The 16,005-nt window shown below is 42.7% G+C and overlaps 1 protein-coding gene across 1 annotated transcript in view; it reads left to right on the top strand.

Annotated features, from left to right (window-relative positions):
• The first annotated feature begins 1,983 nt into the window (after positions 1-1,983).
• R3HDM2 (R3H domain containing 2) overlaps positions 1,984-16,005 on the top strand; it is a 148,871-nt gene continuing 134,849 nt past the window's right edge. The window contains exon 1 of the mRNA XM_059936257.1: positions 1,984-2,277. The gene's annotated coding sequence lies outside the window, so the exon portion shown is untranslated. The remainder of the gene's footprint in view (positions 2,278-16,005) is intronic.

Raw genomic sequence — 16,005 nt, 5'->3', positions numbered from 1 at the left:
GGGAAACAGAGGAGGGCTTCTCTTAGGGCTGGATGCCTCATGTTTCTGCCTTAGCTGTTCTTCAGTTACTGCATTTGTCCCTAAAAGACCCAGCTGTTTCACTCTGCATTACGACACACAGGTCCTTTGAAACCTGCCCTTTCCAGTTACATTTCTAATAGTGCAGTGATTAAGAGCAGGCTTCGAAGATAAACTGTCTCAGTTCAAAATCTGGGATTTTGGTGCCTCAGGGTTCCTTATCTTACAAAATGAGCATAACAGTAATACCTGTTGTTTTGAGGATTAAATGGAAATAATAGCTGTAGAATGCTACATATTCTATATACATACATACATAACACAAATATTAGCCATTATTTCCTCCTGGCTGTCATTATCTCCTGCCTCCAACTTGAAAACCTGGAACTTGCTGATTCTTTTTTTTTTTTTTAAAGGTTTGCATTTTTTTTTAAATTTATTTATTTATGGCTGTGTTGGGTCTTCGTTTCTGTGCGAGGGCTTTCTCTAGTTGCGGCAAGCGGGGGTCACTCTTCATCGCGGTGCGCGGGCCTCTCACTATCGTGGCCTCTCCTGTTGCGGAGCACAGGCTCCAGACGCGCAGGCTCAGTAATTGTGGCTCACGGGCCCAGTTGCTCCGCGGCATGTGGGATCTTCCCAGACCAGGGCTCGAACCCGTGTCCCCTGCATTGGCAGGCAGACTCTCAACCACTGCGCCACCAGGCAAGCCCCTGGAACTTGCTGATTCTTGAAGGAAAGGAGAAGTTCTTACCTCTATGACCTTTCTGGAATCTCCATTCTTGCCTTTCTGATGAACTCCTACTTATATTCTTCAAGGTTAACTGAAATTTCACCTTTAGCTTCTCTGTAGCTTACTTAATCTCTTACATCTAGGAACTAATTGCTCCTTCTTGTGTTTCCATAGCACATTGAACACCTCTCTATTATAGCACTTACATTATACTATAATTTTTTTGTTTCCTACTGCAGTTCCTGTCACATAGTAAATATTTAATGGTTGAATTCTATCAATGTAAGACTACAATGCTTCTTTGAGGGAGTTGGTCAAGAAACGATGCAAATACATGTAATTAGTAGCTAGATTGATTCTGCCTAGAATGGTCAGTGTGGGGAGGTTGCAAATTTTTCTTTTTTTTTAAACATCTTTATTGGAGTATAATTGCTTTACAATGGTGTGTGAGTTTCTGCTTTGTAACAAAGTGAATCAGCTATACATATACATATATCCCCATATCTCCTCCCTCTTGCGACTCCCTCCCACCCTCCCTATCCCACCCCTCTAGGTGGTCACAAAGCACAGAGCTGATGTCCTTGTGCTATGCGACTGCTTCCCACTTGCTATCGGTTTTACATTTGGTAGTGTATATATGTCCATGCCACTCTCTCACTTCGTCAGGGAGGTTGCAAATTTAAGATGACTTTTTAAAAGAGAACTGTAGGTTAGAGGGTGGTGGCGGGAAGAAGTGATTTTAAATGGGATGTACTTAAACCTACTTTACTTAGAGTTAAATTTTTACATCTGGAAAAAATGGACATTTACCTACCACATGATCTTTATCCATTTATACCACAAATATTTACTGCATATATACTGTTTCGGGAGCAGGAGTCACTGTCCTAAGTGAAAGGCTACTTTGAAAGTGCTCTGTAAACTTAAACTACAGTTATTAGTATTATGTTTAAATCAAGGGTGAATCTGACAGACTTGATGGGCTTCAGGTGAACTGAGGGTCGCAGTGGATCTGCATTGGCGGCTGAAGACACAGGTAACGCGAAGGCGACAGAGCGAACGCGTGTGTCGGACAGCACAGCGTGTGCGTGCGGGCTGGGGAGGTGGGTGAGTAGGCAAGGGGCGTCTGTAGGCGTGGAGACATGCACACAGGAAGCAGGGACGCTCCGGGCGCAAGACGCGGTGACGATTACGCCGGACGTGGTGACGTAGCGCGCAGGCCGCAGCGGGGGGCGGACTCTGGGCCTTTCTTCCCCTTCTGATTTTCCCCCTCCCCCCTTTTCTCCCGTTGCGGGTTTGGTTCCCCCCTTTTCTCCCCCTCTCCCCCCTCCTTCCCAAGCCCCTTTCCCCTCCCCCGCCCCAGTCCCCCCTACTCCCCCGCCCTGGGCCCCGGGGAAACCCCGGCCGAGAAGAGTCCGCCCCCAGAAGCGCGCCGCCGCCGGCCGTCGGGGCCGAGCCGCAGCCGAGCGGCCGTGAGCCCGGGCGGCGGGCGGAAACGCGGGCGCCCTCCCCGCTACGGCCCGCGTGAGGTGAGGCCACCTCCCGGCCAAGGGGGCGGGCAGCGCGGGCGGCCCGTGGGGAGGGGGCGTGGCGGCCGCGCGGGCTGCCGGGCGGGCGGAGGCCCCCGGTCTGGGTCCCCGCGCTGGTACTTCCCGACCCGCGGGCGGTGGGTCAGGGCCCGAGCCTCCCCTGAAGGACGGCCCCGAGGCCAGAGACGCCCCAAGTGTGGTCGGGGAGCGCAGGCGAGAAGCGAGGGGCGCGGGGCTGAGGGTGTGGGGCTGGCGCCACCTGTGGCCTGTGCGGTGGGACCTAAAAACTGTTGCGCCCTTGTGGTGCTCGGGGGTGACTAGCTCCATGTGTTTCTTGGGTCTCCGTTGTCCTTTGAGCCTTGGAAAAATGGGAGGGAAAGGTGTTGGAGTGTTTCAGATTATGCTGGTGTCCGAGTTCATTGGACAGAGATTTGAGTTGGAACGTACAGGGAGATGGTTCTGGAGCTTAAAAGTTGGGCCTACGCTAAGCTCGTAACTAACTCTTGAGGCTCTGAAAACTCTTCTCGATTTCGGTTACCTGTAGAACCCAAAATTTCAACGTTTGTGACCATTAGCCTAGTAAGTCCACAGAATATTTATTCACTCAAAGTGAATTGTTCTTGGATAATGATGAGAAATGATCGAATAACAGTCCCAGAGTTTCATTAAATCAAAGGGAGGTGTTGGAAAATTTAAATTCAGCTCTCAGTTGGATGAATGTCCTTTTATATATATTTTTTCCAAGAGACTTAACCAAAATTGAGACGCCTGAGCCCTGTCTATGTTGGTAGGCAGCATGGAGACTGGGGAGGAGGGAGGTGACAGGTTCCACTTCAGGAATGTCACACATTCCTTGCCTTTTTATTGTATTTTTGGGTAGTCAAATTGGCACTTGAATCAGTTGTTTATGGCTCCTCTTTCTTCCTAATGCTTTTTTTTTTCACCTCTCGTTTTATTTCTCCTGTTTTTTCCCCCCTTTTTGGAGTCTGGGACATCAAGACTGAAACGGCTTAAATAGTGGTGGAAGGTGGTAGTAGTTAGTCCATTCAGTTCACTTTTAGTTGTATTTTTCCTCCCTGTTGCACTTCTCCACAGGGTTGAGAGAACAGAGAATCTTTCTTGAAGGTCTGATGAACTGTCAGCGAAAGTTGTATTTCAGAGTTTAAGTTCCAGTTTCGCGTCCACTCTAGGATCTACACTGTAGATCTTCAATTTAAAACAAAAATTAAAAAACTTGCACATATAAGAATAGGGTGCCTGATTTTTTTTAATTGAAAGAAGTCTGAAGAGGAGTTGGTTACCTTCCTCTATCAGAATAAAAATCAGAGACTTTACAGTCGTCTTTAAAGTCCAAGATATGTAGCAACCTCCCCCTCCCCCCCCCTCCCGCCCCAAACATATTCACTGGTCTCTGCTCTGTTCCTTGAGCACATCAGGCACACTTCTGCCTCAGCAGCTGGCACTTGGGTCTTCATGGATCACCTTTTCCGTGTAAACCTGCATAGCCTTGTGCCCTCACCTTCAGGGCTTTACTCAAATAGAGGGCTTCACTCTAACAGTGACATTTCTTCAGCTATCTATATTGCAAAGCCATTCCTCCACATATATTTACATAACTTCCTATCCCATTTTGCTTTATTTTCCTCCTTACCCCTTATCAACCTATAACATACTATACATATTTAGTCTCCGGCATTAGAGTGTAAGTTTCATGAGGTTTAGATGGTCTTGTTTTGTTAGTTGCTGTATCCTCAGCCCTTAGTATAGCCCTTGATATGCAGTAGGTGCTCAACAAATTTATTGATTGAATAGGTAAAGAAGAGGTTTTTTTTTAAAAGATTTATTTGTTTTATTTTTATTTTTGGCTGTGTCGGGTCTTAGTTGCGGCACAGGGGGGGATCTTCGTTGAGGCATGCGGGCTCTTGGTTGTGGTGTGTGGGCTTCTCTCTAGTTGTGGCGTGCGGGCTCCAGGGTGCGTGGGCTCTGTAGTTGTGGTGCACAGCTTCCAGAGCGCGTGACCTCTAGTTGAGGCGTGCGAACTCGGTAGCTGTGGCACACAGGGTTAGTTGCCCCGTGGCATGTGGGATCTTAGTTCCCTGACCAGGGTTCAAACCCGCGTCCCCTGTGTTGTAAGGCAGATTCTTTACCACTGAACCACCAGGGAAGTCCCCAAGAAGAGGAGTTTTATTCTTGAACTCTCTCATTGTCATAAATGAGAGACATGTATTTCCACTAGGATTTTGTAAGGTATTTACTGGAAGAACTTGAGTTTTTTTTGTGTGAGTTCTTGCCACGTTTCTGTTTTGACAGAAGTCTTGTGCTTTCAGGTCATTGAGTGAAAGCACTTTGAAGGCAGAGAGGATGGAGTGTGGTGTTGGTGGTCTCCGAGGAAGATTATCTCAGATTTCATGTGGCTAGAATTTTTACTGTTTCAGGCTCTTGCCTTGAGGTTTGTTCACATCTCTGATGAGATGAACATCACCATCCTTACCTCTTTGGCCTCAGAGAACTGAGTAGGCTGGTTCCACTTTGAATTTTTCAGTAAACTGAAGATGTTAATATTTATGGTCTGGGCTGTATGGGTTAGATTTTTTTCCCCCATTCATGTGGAGACAGTTGAGCTTGAAAACTTGGAAGAATAGCTTTCTTTAACAATGGTGGAGTGTTCGGTTTTGGGGAACATCTGATCCTTTTTTCTACAAATCCATTTGTGGGGTCACTTTTAGCAACTAAATTATATTAAGTTTGAGGGTAAAAAGAGCAGGCCCCCTGAGTTGTGTGGTTTATCCCTCATTTATTTTTTCCTTTCTCATTTCTTGATTGGTGTATTTGTTACCTTCATTGATCTTCTGGCTAGAGTGGCCTGGATGAGATTTCTCTTTGGGGCAGTCCTGGCAACTGTTTTCCAGCTTAGGAAGGCAAAGCGGGCGAGGTAGTGCTTTTAACACTTTGTAGGAATGCTGGTTGCAAAGCTATGTTTTTGCTTAAACTTTTGCCAGGACATTGAAAGCTTCCAGGCCCATGAGAGAACAGTTTGAGTGGGAAGTGGGAGTGGGAGAATTGGGGAACTTGTATCTGTTGGACTGGATCTGGTTCAGTTATTATTATTGTAAAGAGGTATATTCTCATTTTGTGAATAATTCCTGACATAATTTTGGCACATTAATAAAGGCTTCTACCTCATTTCTCTTGTCTCTTTTAAAATCCTTTCACAAAGTTTCTAAGAAGTCTTTCTCAGGACCCAGAGACATTCAAACATCTCTATGCCATGTTCTCACCTCTTAGAGATAAATACTGTACTGAGTACTGACAATGTTTCAGTATAGGTAATGGTTTCTGAATGATGCATTGCTTATTCCTGTACCAGATCTCTTCATGAACTCAAGGAAAGCTTTCAGGAAAAAGCAGATTTTGAGGAAGGGATAAAAAGTGTTGCATTTTGGTTACATGGTCCCAGGAAGTACAGAGGAGAGAATTTTGTGAAATTCTGTGTGTGTGTGTATTTGTCTGTGTGTGTGTGTGTTTTGTTTTGTATTTTTCCCCCATGCCTACTTGTAAGATGGGATAAAGGACTCTGAGTGTCCCTCTGTGGAATGTGCTGCCAACTTATAAGTAGGAAAAATAACTGGACTCATGGCTTGAATATGTGTGCATGAATACAGTTGGTGGGTCTAATTTTAGAGATATTCTTCATACACAGTGGCTTTAGTATTTTCCTTCAGCTGTATCCTTTTCACTGTCTGTAGAAAACATGCCACTTAATTGTCTTTTAGTGGTTACCTTTTGTTCTTACCATGATTGTCACTTTAGCAGTGTAGCACTTGTTCCATCTCTCCAATAAAGTTACTCTGTCCATTCCTTAAGTTTTTTTTTTTTTTTTGTTGTTGGCTGCGCTGGGTCTTTGTTGCTGCACGCAGGCTTTCTCTCGTTGTGGTGAGCGGGGGCTACTCTTCGTTGTGGTGCGCGGGCTTCTCATTGCAGTGGCTTCTCTTGTTGTGGAGCACGGGCTCTAGGCGTGCGGGCTTCAGTAGTTGTGGCGCACAGGCTCAGTAGTTGTGGCTCGCGGGCTCTAGAGCACAGGCTCAGTAGTTGTGGCGCACGGGCTTAGTTGCTCCATGGTATGTGGGATCTTCCTGGACCAGGGAATGAACCTGTGTCCCCTGCATTGGCAGGTGGATTCTTAACCACTGTGCCACCAGGGAAGTCCCCCTTCTTAAGTTTGAATTTATTTCTGAAAACAGATATAGATAGGAAAGATTTCTTAACCTTGATCTGTTTTAACTCCTCTTTGAGTTCCCTTAGATTTCCTTAGTGTGTATCTATTTTCTCTAACACTTAAAAAAAATTGGTGTTGAAAGCCCTAAGTACAATAATCTGCAGTGGTTTCATCATTTTTACTTAGGTGGTATGAAAGGAAAGATTCTGGGATGTTTCCTAAATCCAGGTGTTCTTTTTGCTTTTCTTCTTTTTTTTTTAATATTTATTTATTTCTTTGGCTGCACTGGGTCTCAGTTGCGGCATGTGGGAACTTTGTTGCGGCATGCGGAATCCCTTAGTTGTGGCATGTGGGCTCTTAGTTGCGGCATGTGGACTCTTAATTGTGGCATGCATGTGGGAGCTAGTTTCCTGACTAAGGATAGAACCCAGCCCCCTTGCATTGGGGGCGTGGAGTCTTTACCACTGGACCACCAGGGAAGTCCCCTCTTTTTGCTTTTCTGCAAGATGTCTTATGAGTTGTTCAGTCCAGTTGTTTGAACCTATACTGGGAAAGCTGTTTCAGTTTTCTAGTTTTGACAGTAAGTTTCCCAGAGTACTTAACTGTGCTTTTAAAAAAAGAACTGATCAGATTGGGAACCCCAGCCTTGAGATGAGAGAGAGAATAAGGAAAAAAGGTAAAAAAGCCTCAGGCAGTCATGTCTCCCAATAGTCAAAACACTTTTGGTATTTTTAAAGGACTCATTTTATTCTATTCCTCCTTAGTTTGTATACCACAAGAAAACAAAAAATCTTTTCGGTCCCTTTAACTGCTTGCTTGCTTTTCTAAATTGTCAAAGACTTTGATTTTTCCTGGGAGGTACTTTTCAGGCCTTTCCCAGTATTTTCTTGGGGAAAAAAAATGAAGCTAGTGGTTAAATGCTTTTGTAAGGTCTCTTCCCTGACTTAGCCCAATGCTCTAAAGGCGTTAATAATGTGTTTTGCAGCTTGTTTTTGCTTTTCACTGAAGACCTCAAAATTTTTTGCAGGCAAGTAAAAACTATAGGTTTGCACCTACACAGTTACTCAGGTCCCAAAAGATCTCAGCTTAAGTCCTTATCCTGTAGAGCTAGAAGTGTGAAGATAAGTGAGGTAATCAGCAGGGTTTAAAATAAATCAGTTTCTTTCTCTTTTTTTTAAAATTAATTTTTATTGAAGTATAGTTGATTTACAGTGTTGTGTTAGTTTCTGCTGTACCATAGAGTGAATCAGTTATACATATATCCACTCTTGTTTAGATTCTTTTCCCATATAGGTCATTACAGAGTATTAGGTAGAGTTCCCTGTGCTATATAGTAGGTTCTTATGAGTTACCTATTTTATATATAATAGTGTGTGTATGTCAATCCCAGCCTCCCAATTTATCCCTTCCCCCTCTTTCCCACTTGGTAACCATAAGTTTGTTTTCTACATCTGTGACTCTATTTCTGTTTTGTAAATAAGTTCATTGGACCCTTTTTTTTAGATTCCACATATAAACATACGATATTTGTCTTTCTGTGTCTGACTTACTTCACTCAATATGACAATCTCTGGGTCCATCCATGTTGCTGCAGATGGCATTATTTTGTTCTTTTTTATGGCTGAGTAATATTCCATTGTATATATGTACCACATCTTCTTTATCCATTCCTCTGATGATGGACATTTAGATTGCTTCCATGTCTTGGCTATTGTTAATAGTGCTGCAGTGAACATTGGGGTGCATGTATCTTTTTGACTTATGGTTTTCTCCAGGTATATGCCCAGGAGTGGGATTGCTGGGTTTATTTTAGTTTTTTAAGGAACCTCCATACTGTTCTCCGTAGTGGCTGTACCAATTTACATTCGCACCAACAGCGTAGGAGGGTTCCCTTTTTTCTGCACCCTCTCCATCATTTTTTGTTTGTAGATTTTTTGATGATGACCACTCTGACCGGTATGAGGTGATACTTCATTGTAGTTTTGATTTGCATTTCTCTAATAATTAGATGATGTTGAGCATCTTTTCATGTTCTTTTTAGCCATCTGTATGTCTTCTTTGGAGAAATGTCTGTTTAGATCTTCTGCCCATTTTTTAAAAAATTAATTTATTATTTATTTTTGGCTGTGTTGGGTCTTTGTTGCTGCGCGTGGGCTTTCTTTAGTTGCGGCGGGTGAGGGCTACTCTTAGTTGCGGTGTGTGGGCTTCTCATTGCAGTGCCTTCTCTTGTTGCAGAGCATGGGCTCTAGGCGAGCGGTCTCAGTAGTTGTGGCTCGTGGGCTCTAGAGCACAGGCTCAGTAGTTGTGGCGCATGGGCTTAGTTGCTCCGTGGCATGTGGGAATCTTCCCGGACCAGGGCTCGAACCCGTGTCCCCTGCATTGGCAGGCGGATTCTTAACCTCTGTGCCACCAGGGAAGTCCCTCTTCTGCCTGTTTTTTGATTGAGTTGTTTGTTTTTTCGATATTGAGCTGCATGGCTGTTTACATATTTTGGAGATTAATCCCTTGTTGGTTTCCTCATTTGCAAATATTTTCTCCCATTCTGAGGGTTGTCTGTTTTGTTTACAGTTTCCTGTGCTATGCAAAACCTTCTAAGTTTAATAAAATAGTTTATTTCTAATTGATATTTATTGGTTGTGAGTCTGTAGTGGGAAAAGAAAGAGAAAAAGCTGGTTTGCAGACTAGTCAAGTGCTATCTTGATCTTTTGGAGGTAATTTTGCTCCCACTATTAGTCTTCCATACAATTCTTGTCTAGTGTACAGAATAGAGATAGACTTTTAACATTATTAGCTAGTTTCCTTTGCCACTTGATTCGTTATCTTCCATGTATGGATGTTTTTGGTATATTTCATGTTGATAACAACATTTGTGCCTCAGTGTTTATTATTAATAATGATCAAAACCATATTTCATATCTGCAAAGCACTTTTCTCTTTCTTAAAAGCTGATCGGACCTTAAAGTGGTCAACATTCATATTAAAAGACTAGATTTTCCAGGTATGCAGTTCATATTTTTGTGGGGGCTGTGTTTTTGTTGGATGTGCCGGTTGTAAGAATTTGTGCGTGGTTTTGGCACAGGAGCAGCATTATGGGGAATACTTCCTTGGAGAAGGGTGGTTCAGACTTGTGTAAGCTTTATAACAGAACTAGGAGGAAAGTAATCAAGGCAGTGACAATCCAAACTGAATAAGGGATACATTTGAAATACATTTTTTCTCCCTATACTCACAAATTATATTTTCTCCTTTTTGATTCTGTGGGAGAAGGGAAGAAGAAGATCTAGGACTAGTAACCAGCTGATAACTTCTAGGAAACAATGTGCTATGGATGGGTAACAGGTGAATATACACATCTACGAGAAGTGGTCACTTAGTGTTTCTAATACTATTGGTGGAGCAGCTCCCAGCATCCATCAAAATCAATGGGAAGAACATGGTGGGCCTTGTTAATCTAACGGACTCCTTTTCATCCTTATCTTAATTCAGGTTTTCTGGCGTGTTTGTCATATTGACCCTTCTCTTTCTTGAAATGTTTCAGTGATACTACTTTCTTTTCCACTTGCATTCCTGGCTCTTTTTCTCCTGCTCATCCCTTAAATATGTGTTTTCCGTAAGGTTACTGTCGTATTCTCCCCTTTTACTTCTGATTCTTAAACCTTAAAGGCATAAGCATCTCTTGGAGAATTTAAGAATGTGGCTTACAAAAGCCTTCATGATCTCGCCTCTGCCAGCTGCTCTGACTTACCTTGTACCACACTTTCCTGTTCTTACTATTGCTTCACTAAATTTCTCTGTTTTATTTTCTCCATAGCACTTAACAATATCTTAAGTTATCTTGTTTGTTTTCTTGCCTGTAGTCTGGCCATGCCTAGAACCCAAAACCTATGGGACAGGGACCTTGTTTATTTTATATCTGTTATATTCCTAATGCCTAGAATAGTCCCTCAATACACATTTATGGAATGAATGAATGAAATGTGTGTTCCTGGGCTTATCCCCAGAGATTTTTGACTTAGTAGGCTTGGGATGGAGCCCAGGAGTTTGTATTTTAACAAACATTCCAGGTGTTTGTGATGTCTCTGGTCAGTTGTCTTGGATGACATTTAGAAGAACATTGTTCTATTTGTCAGTCTCATCCACCCTGATGGCTTCACTTGGCATCTGTTATAAGCTGGCAATTTGTGAGTCTCTGTCTCCAGTTCTGATCTCTTACCTGAGCTCTAGGCTCATTTATTCAGTGGTCTCTTGAACATCTCCATTTGACTGTTACACAGCACCTCAGACTCAACATGCCCACAGCAGGAATAATTTTTCCATGGAAATCTGTTCTTTCTGAGTTCTTTTTTCTTTGAATCATACTACCTAGTTGCATAAGCCAGAAACCTGGATGTCATACTTGAATCCTTCTTACTCTTTAATATCCAGTAATCATAAGTTAAGTAGTCTCTTATCTCTGCAGTTTCTCTTGAATCTTTTTCTTTTTTTTTTAAAATTTATTTATTTTATTTATTTTTTTATTTTTGGCTGCGTTGGGTCTTCATTGCTGTGTGTGGGCTTTCTCTGGTTGCGGCGAGCAGGGCCTACTCTTCGTTGCGGTGCGTGGGCTTCTCACTGTGGTGTCTTCTCTTGTGGAGCACGGGTTCTAGGTACGCGGGCTTCAGTTGTGGCACGTGAACTCAGTAGTTGTGGCTCGCGGGCTCTAGAGCGCAGGCTCAGTAGTTGTGGTGCACGGGCTTTGTTGCTCTGCAGCATGTGGGATCTTCTCGGACCAGGGCTCGAACCTGTGTCCCCTGCATTGGCAGGCAGATTCTTAACCACTGTGCCACCAGGGAAGCCCATATATAGTTTTAAAATCTGGCTGCTTTATCTCACCTGCCTTACATTTTGCTGTTTTCCCTTTGCTTTCAGGGTTAGGCTTCAGCTACAGATGAATTACTTGTTCTTTCACCTTCCCTGTTGTCACACCTTGCTGCCCTGGGGTATACCATTGTTTCAGCTGGACACCTCTCCACCGGAAAACCACAGAAACCTTCCTTCGTTTAGGTGTAATGTTCTGGAACCCTTCAGGGCATCCCCAAAACTCTCATTTTGTCTGCCTCTCTTGGACCAGTTTCCACAAAGCTGGGTTCCTCTTTGTCTTTACCATGTTTACCTCTGTACATTCCATTCTAAGTTTTCTGCTCACACTGAAGTTAAATTTGCTAGGATCGTGATCTCTCCAGTGCCAGAAGAGCTCTAGAGCATGTGATTTTTGTCTTATTCCTCTACTAGCTGTAAGGAAAAGAGAAGGAAAGAAAAATAATTAGATAATTTGAGGCATATGTTCTAGAGGTCTGTGTCTAGATTGTGATTTTGTCAGTTTTTTTTTTTTTGGGCTCATCACGCGGGATCTTAGTTCCCCGACTAGGGATTGAACCCGTGCACCCTGCAGTGGAAGCACAGAGCCCTAACAATTGGACCACCAGGGAATTCCCTTTGCCAGTTGTTTTGCCCCTCCTAGCTAACACTGTACCCAAGAGAGATCATTGTTAGAGTCTTGATTTGGGGCAGAGCTATACTAAAGCCAACAACTGAAATCCTGAACTAAGTTTTTGCCCTATACTAAGGCCAACAACTGAAATCCTGAACTAAGTTGTGCCTGTACTACCAAAGTTTTACCTTTATCATGGTATCTTCAGCCTTAAATTAGTTATCCCCCTTTCCAGTTCTCCTTATTTTCCCTTCAGAGTTATTTGGTTTAAAATTTATTCTTTGTGTTTTACTCTCTGTCCTAGCAGTATTTTTTTTTAATTTAAAAAAAAATTTTTTATTTATGGCTGCATTGGGTCTTCCTTTCTGCACGCGGGCTTTCTCTAGTTGCGGCGAGCGGGGGCTACTCTATGTTGTGGTGCGCTGGCTTCTCTTGTTGCGGAGCATGGGCTCTAGGCGCGTGGGCTTCAGTAGTTGTGGCACTCGGGCTCAGTAGTTGTAGCTCACGGGCTTTAGAGCGCAGGCTCAGTAGTTGTGGCACATGGCTTAGTTGCCTTAGCAGTATTTTTGACAGAAAAGAAGAGGAAGACGAAGAGGGTTTGCGCTTGGAGTATTTTCCCTATATGATAGTGCAGAAATATTTTTTCTTTCTTTTTAACTGAATGAGTGTGATGGCTGAAAAATTAAGTGTGATTGACTGATAAGATAGGACTACTGAAAGGAATCAAACCTGTTTAGTTTCTGTGTAGGCTTTGTGAGGGAGTAAAATCAGAGCCAGTGCCTGAGACTTGAATTTTTAACCCTGTTTGAAGTTCTCTGAGGCTGTGCTGAGTTTACCCTCATGAACTCTGCTGAATCAGTGTCTTTATATGTAAAATGGAGTTGTTGGTCTGTTTCCTTTTAGGGTACAGGAAAATTGACTTTTGGAGATATCTCAAGGTTAAATACAGTAATACTTCCTGATACATTTACTCATTTAAAATGTAAACACTTGAGATTGAAGCTGCGCTTAATGAATTCTTAGGCGAGCTTCAGTATTTTACTTCACCTGTAGTTAGTAGATAATACAGAAGAGAGACAAAAAGGTATCTACAGATATTAGTGAGCACACTTTCCATGTAGCTGGGATGTATTTACATCTGTTTGGTGGCCACAGTCAGCAAGCATAGCCTACCTCACAGAAGGACTGTCTATATTAAACATGATCAAATTACTAGTCTCTAAATAATGTTCTCTAGTGCTGTTAGGTAACAGAACAGCATTGAAGTTATATTGGCAGAGATAAAATGGTGCTTTATTTCTGTGTGCTTTATTTTTCTCTTTTTTTTCCTTTTTCTCTTTGGAATTAACATTGCTTTCATAAATGTTTTTCTGCCTATTAGTTTCTTATAGGTTGGGAAATAGCCATTGTCTTTTCAGTTTAGCAGTCTGACTGGATTCAGCTATAGGATCTGTTCAGATCCATAATGTGTTTTAGGCCATGAGTCTCTTCTGTTCTCTCTGTTCTGTCCTGTCCTTTATTGTTGACTTGTGCTTTGCTCATTTCCCGCAGTAGGGGACACAAATTTAGCCATACGCACAAACGCACACACGCAGTCTGCCACCTGAGGCCCTCTGAAAAGATTATAGATTTTCAATTAAGAATTACAGGCATTCACTTGCCACTGTTTCATCTTACCAACCCAGCTTTTGCTTTGGTGCACTATGAGCCTGTCATATAGTACTAGCTTAGAAATCAGAGAAACTCAGTTTATTATTAGTCTTTGTTAAAATAAACATCACCTATATGTTTTCTTTCCAGGACAGTTCTTTGTTAGAAGGTCTTCTCTTAGTTTCTCTTTCTTCTCCATTTTTACAATAGAAAGTGATCTTCAAGGCAGGTAATACCTCAAGAAAATTTATGGAAAGAGCAACTTACTCATTTACTCAAACATTTAATAGGTGCCCGTTTCTTGGTTAGATATTGTGTTATATGCTAAAGATACCACGGTAGATGCGACATTGTCCCTATTGTCAAGGAGCTCGTGTTTTATTTTTATAGATTACAAAAGAGTAAATAAATTACAAGGTTATGAGTGTTACAAGGTGGTAATAAAATGTAATATGAAAGCAGGAGGAAGAATGCTTAATTCTAAATAACAGTTTCAGATTCAACTTTTCAGAGAAGGTGAAGTTTGAATTGAGTCTCAGTGGATTCATTAATTCAACTAGCATATGAATAGTTACGAAGTATTAGGTGCTGGGGGTGTAAAAAAACAAGACATAATCCTTACCTTCAAAGAACTTAGAGAAGTCAGTCAGGATACTGCAGGCTGATGAACTCTGAGCTAGAGGAATGCACAAAGTGCTTTGGAAGTACAATGGAGATCTGGAAAGACTTTCTGTCAGGGGGTTATGAATCTTGAAGGGCCAACAAGAGTTAACCAGGTAGACAGGTATAAGGAAGAGAGCTACCTGTAGGGGAGGAACTACCTACATAAACGGTGGAGGTGTAGAGCAGAGCAGCATGATGCCTTTGACAAACTTCAAGGACAGGATATGCCTACACATGGGATGTTTGTGGGAATTATTTATAGAAAAGGCTAGAAAGGTAGGTAGGGGCTTTTTTTTTTAATATATTGAATTTTTAAAAATTAATTAATTTATGGCTGTTTTGGGTCTATGTTGCTACGCATGGGCTTTCTCTAGTTGTGGCGAGCAGGGGCTACTCTTCGTTGTGGTGGCTTCTCTTGTTGCGGAACATGGGCTGTAGGCGCACGGGCTTTAGTAGTTGTGACGCGCAGGCTCAGTAGTTGCGGTGCACAGACTCTAGGGCGCACGTGCTCAGTAGTTGTGGCTTGTGGGCTCTAGAGCTCAGGCTCAGTAGTTGGGGCGCACAGGCTTAGTTGCTCCGCGGCATGTGGGATCTTCCCGGACCAGGGATCAAACCCGTGTCCCCTGCATTGGAAGCGCAGAGTCTTAATCACTGGACCGCCAGAGAAGTCCCAAGGAAGAGTTTTTTAAGATGAGAGACTTGAGCTTATTTATATGTTCGGGGAATTAGCAAAAGACATTAGAGAGTGGTGATAATGGAGTGAAATTCTTTCCTTTATTAAGATAGAGGAAAAGGTCAAGAAGGGGTGGGGACAAGTGTTTGGTAACTGAACAAAGGAATTTGAGGGAGCTCCTACCTTAAAGCCCTGATATTCCTTGTGATCTAGGAGACTTATCCTTTTGGGTTAGGGGGCTAGTGTGTTCCAATAAAGAGCATTGGCAAAATAGGGTCCTTGAGAAGAGACAGAAATTTGAATAGCTGTTGAGAAAATGGGAGGGACAGTTGCCAAGTGGTTTGTTTGGCTAGGCAGACAGAGGTAGGGTGGGGTGGTATAGGGTGGGAATGCATTTCAAGCAGATAGACTAGCCTGGGCAAAGACTCAGGAGTATTAAAAACTATGGTATGTATGGAGAAGTAGCATTATTTTGAATGGCTGGAGAGAATGTATATAGAGCCTAATTTTGCGATAGGCTTTAAGAGGTATATTAAGGACTTTGGAATGTTTTGAGGCAAAAAGGAACCTCTGAAGATTTTCATCAGAGAAATGGAATGATTGTTTTATAAAGGTAACTCTGGTAGCACTTTGGAAAAATACAGGGGATTTAGAGTGGAGGGAGAGACACTTGTTAGGGGGCTGTTGTAGTAGTGCAGAAGATGTTGAAATCAGGATAGAGATGGGTATGATGGGTAAGAAACAACCCCCAAATCTTAATAGCTTGAAACAATGGTTTATTTCTCACTCACACTACGTGTTCATCAAGGATAGGTTAGAGATTTTAGTTATTCAGGGATAAAGGCTGATAGGCCAACAGAGCAATCATCGTGGACATAGCCAATTGCTCTGCTGGAGGCAAAAAAGAACTCTGGACGTCTTGTCCCATTAACTAAATTCTCTGCCTATCAGTGATGGGAGTGGAGAAGAGAGGACAGGAGCTGAGAAGATCAAGTGGATCCAGGAGATGGTGCCAGAGTTTGGAAATTGGCTAAATATGAGAGGTGAGGGAAGTAA

The sequence above is a fragment of the Balaenoptera ricei genome, chromosome 10 (assembly GCF_028023285.1).
Source record: "Balaenoptera ricei isolate mBalRic1 chromosome 10, mBalRic1.hap2, whole genome shotgun sequence".
NCBI lineage: Eukaryota > Metazoa > Chordata > Mammalia > Artiodactyla > Balaenopteridae > Balaenoptera > Balaenoptera ricei.
The sequence above is the reverse complement of the archived record's forward strand: the minus strand, read 5'-3'. Positions and strand labels throughout refer to the sequence as shown.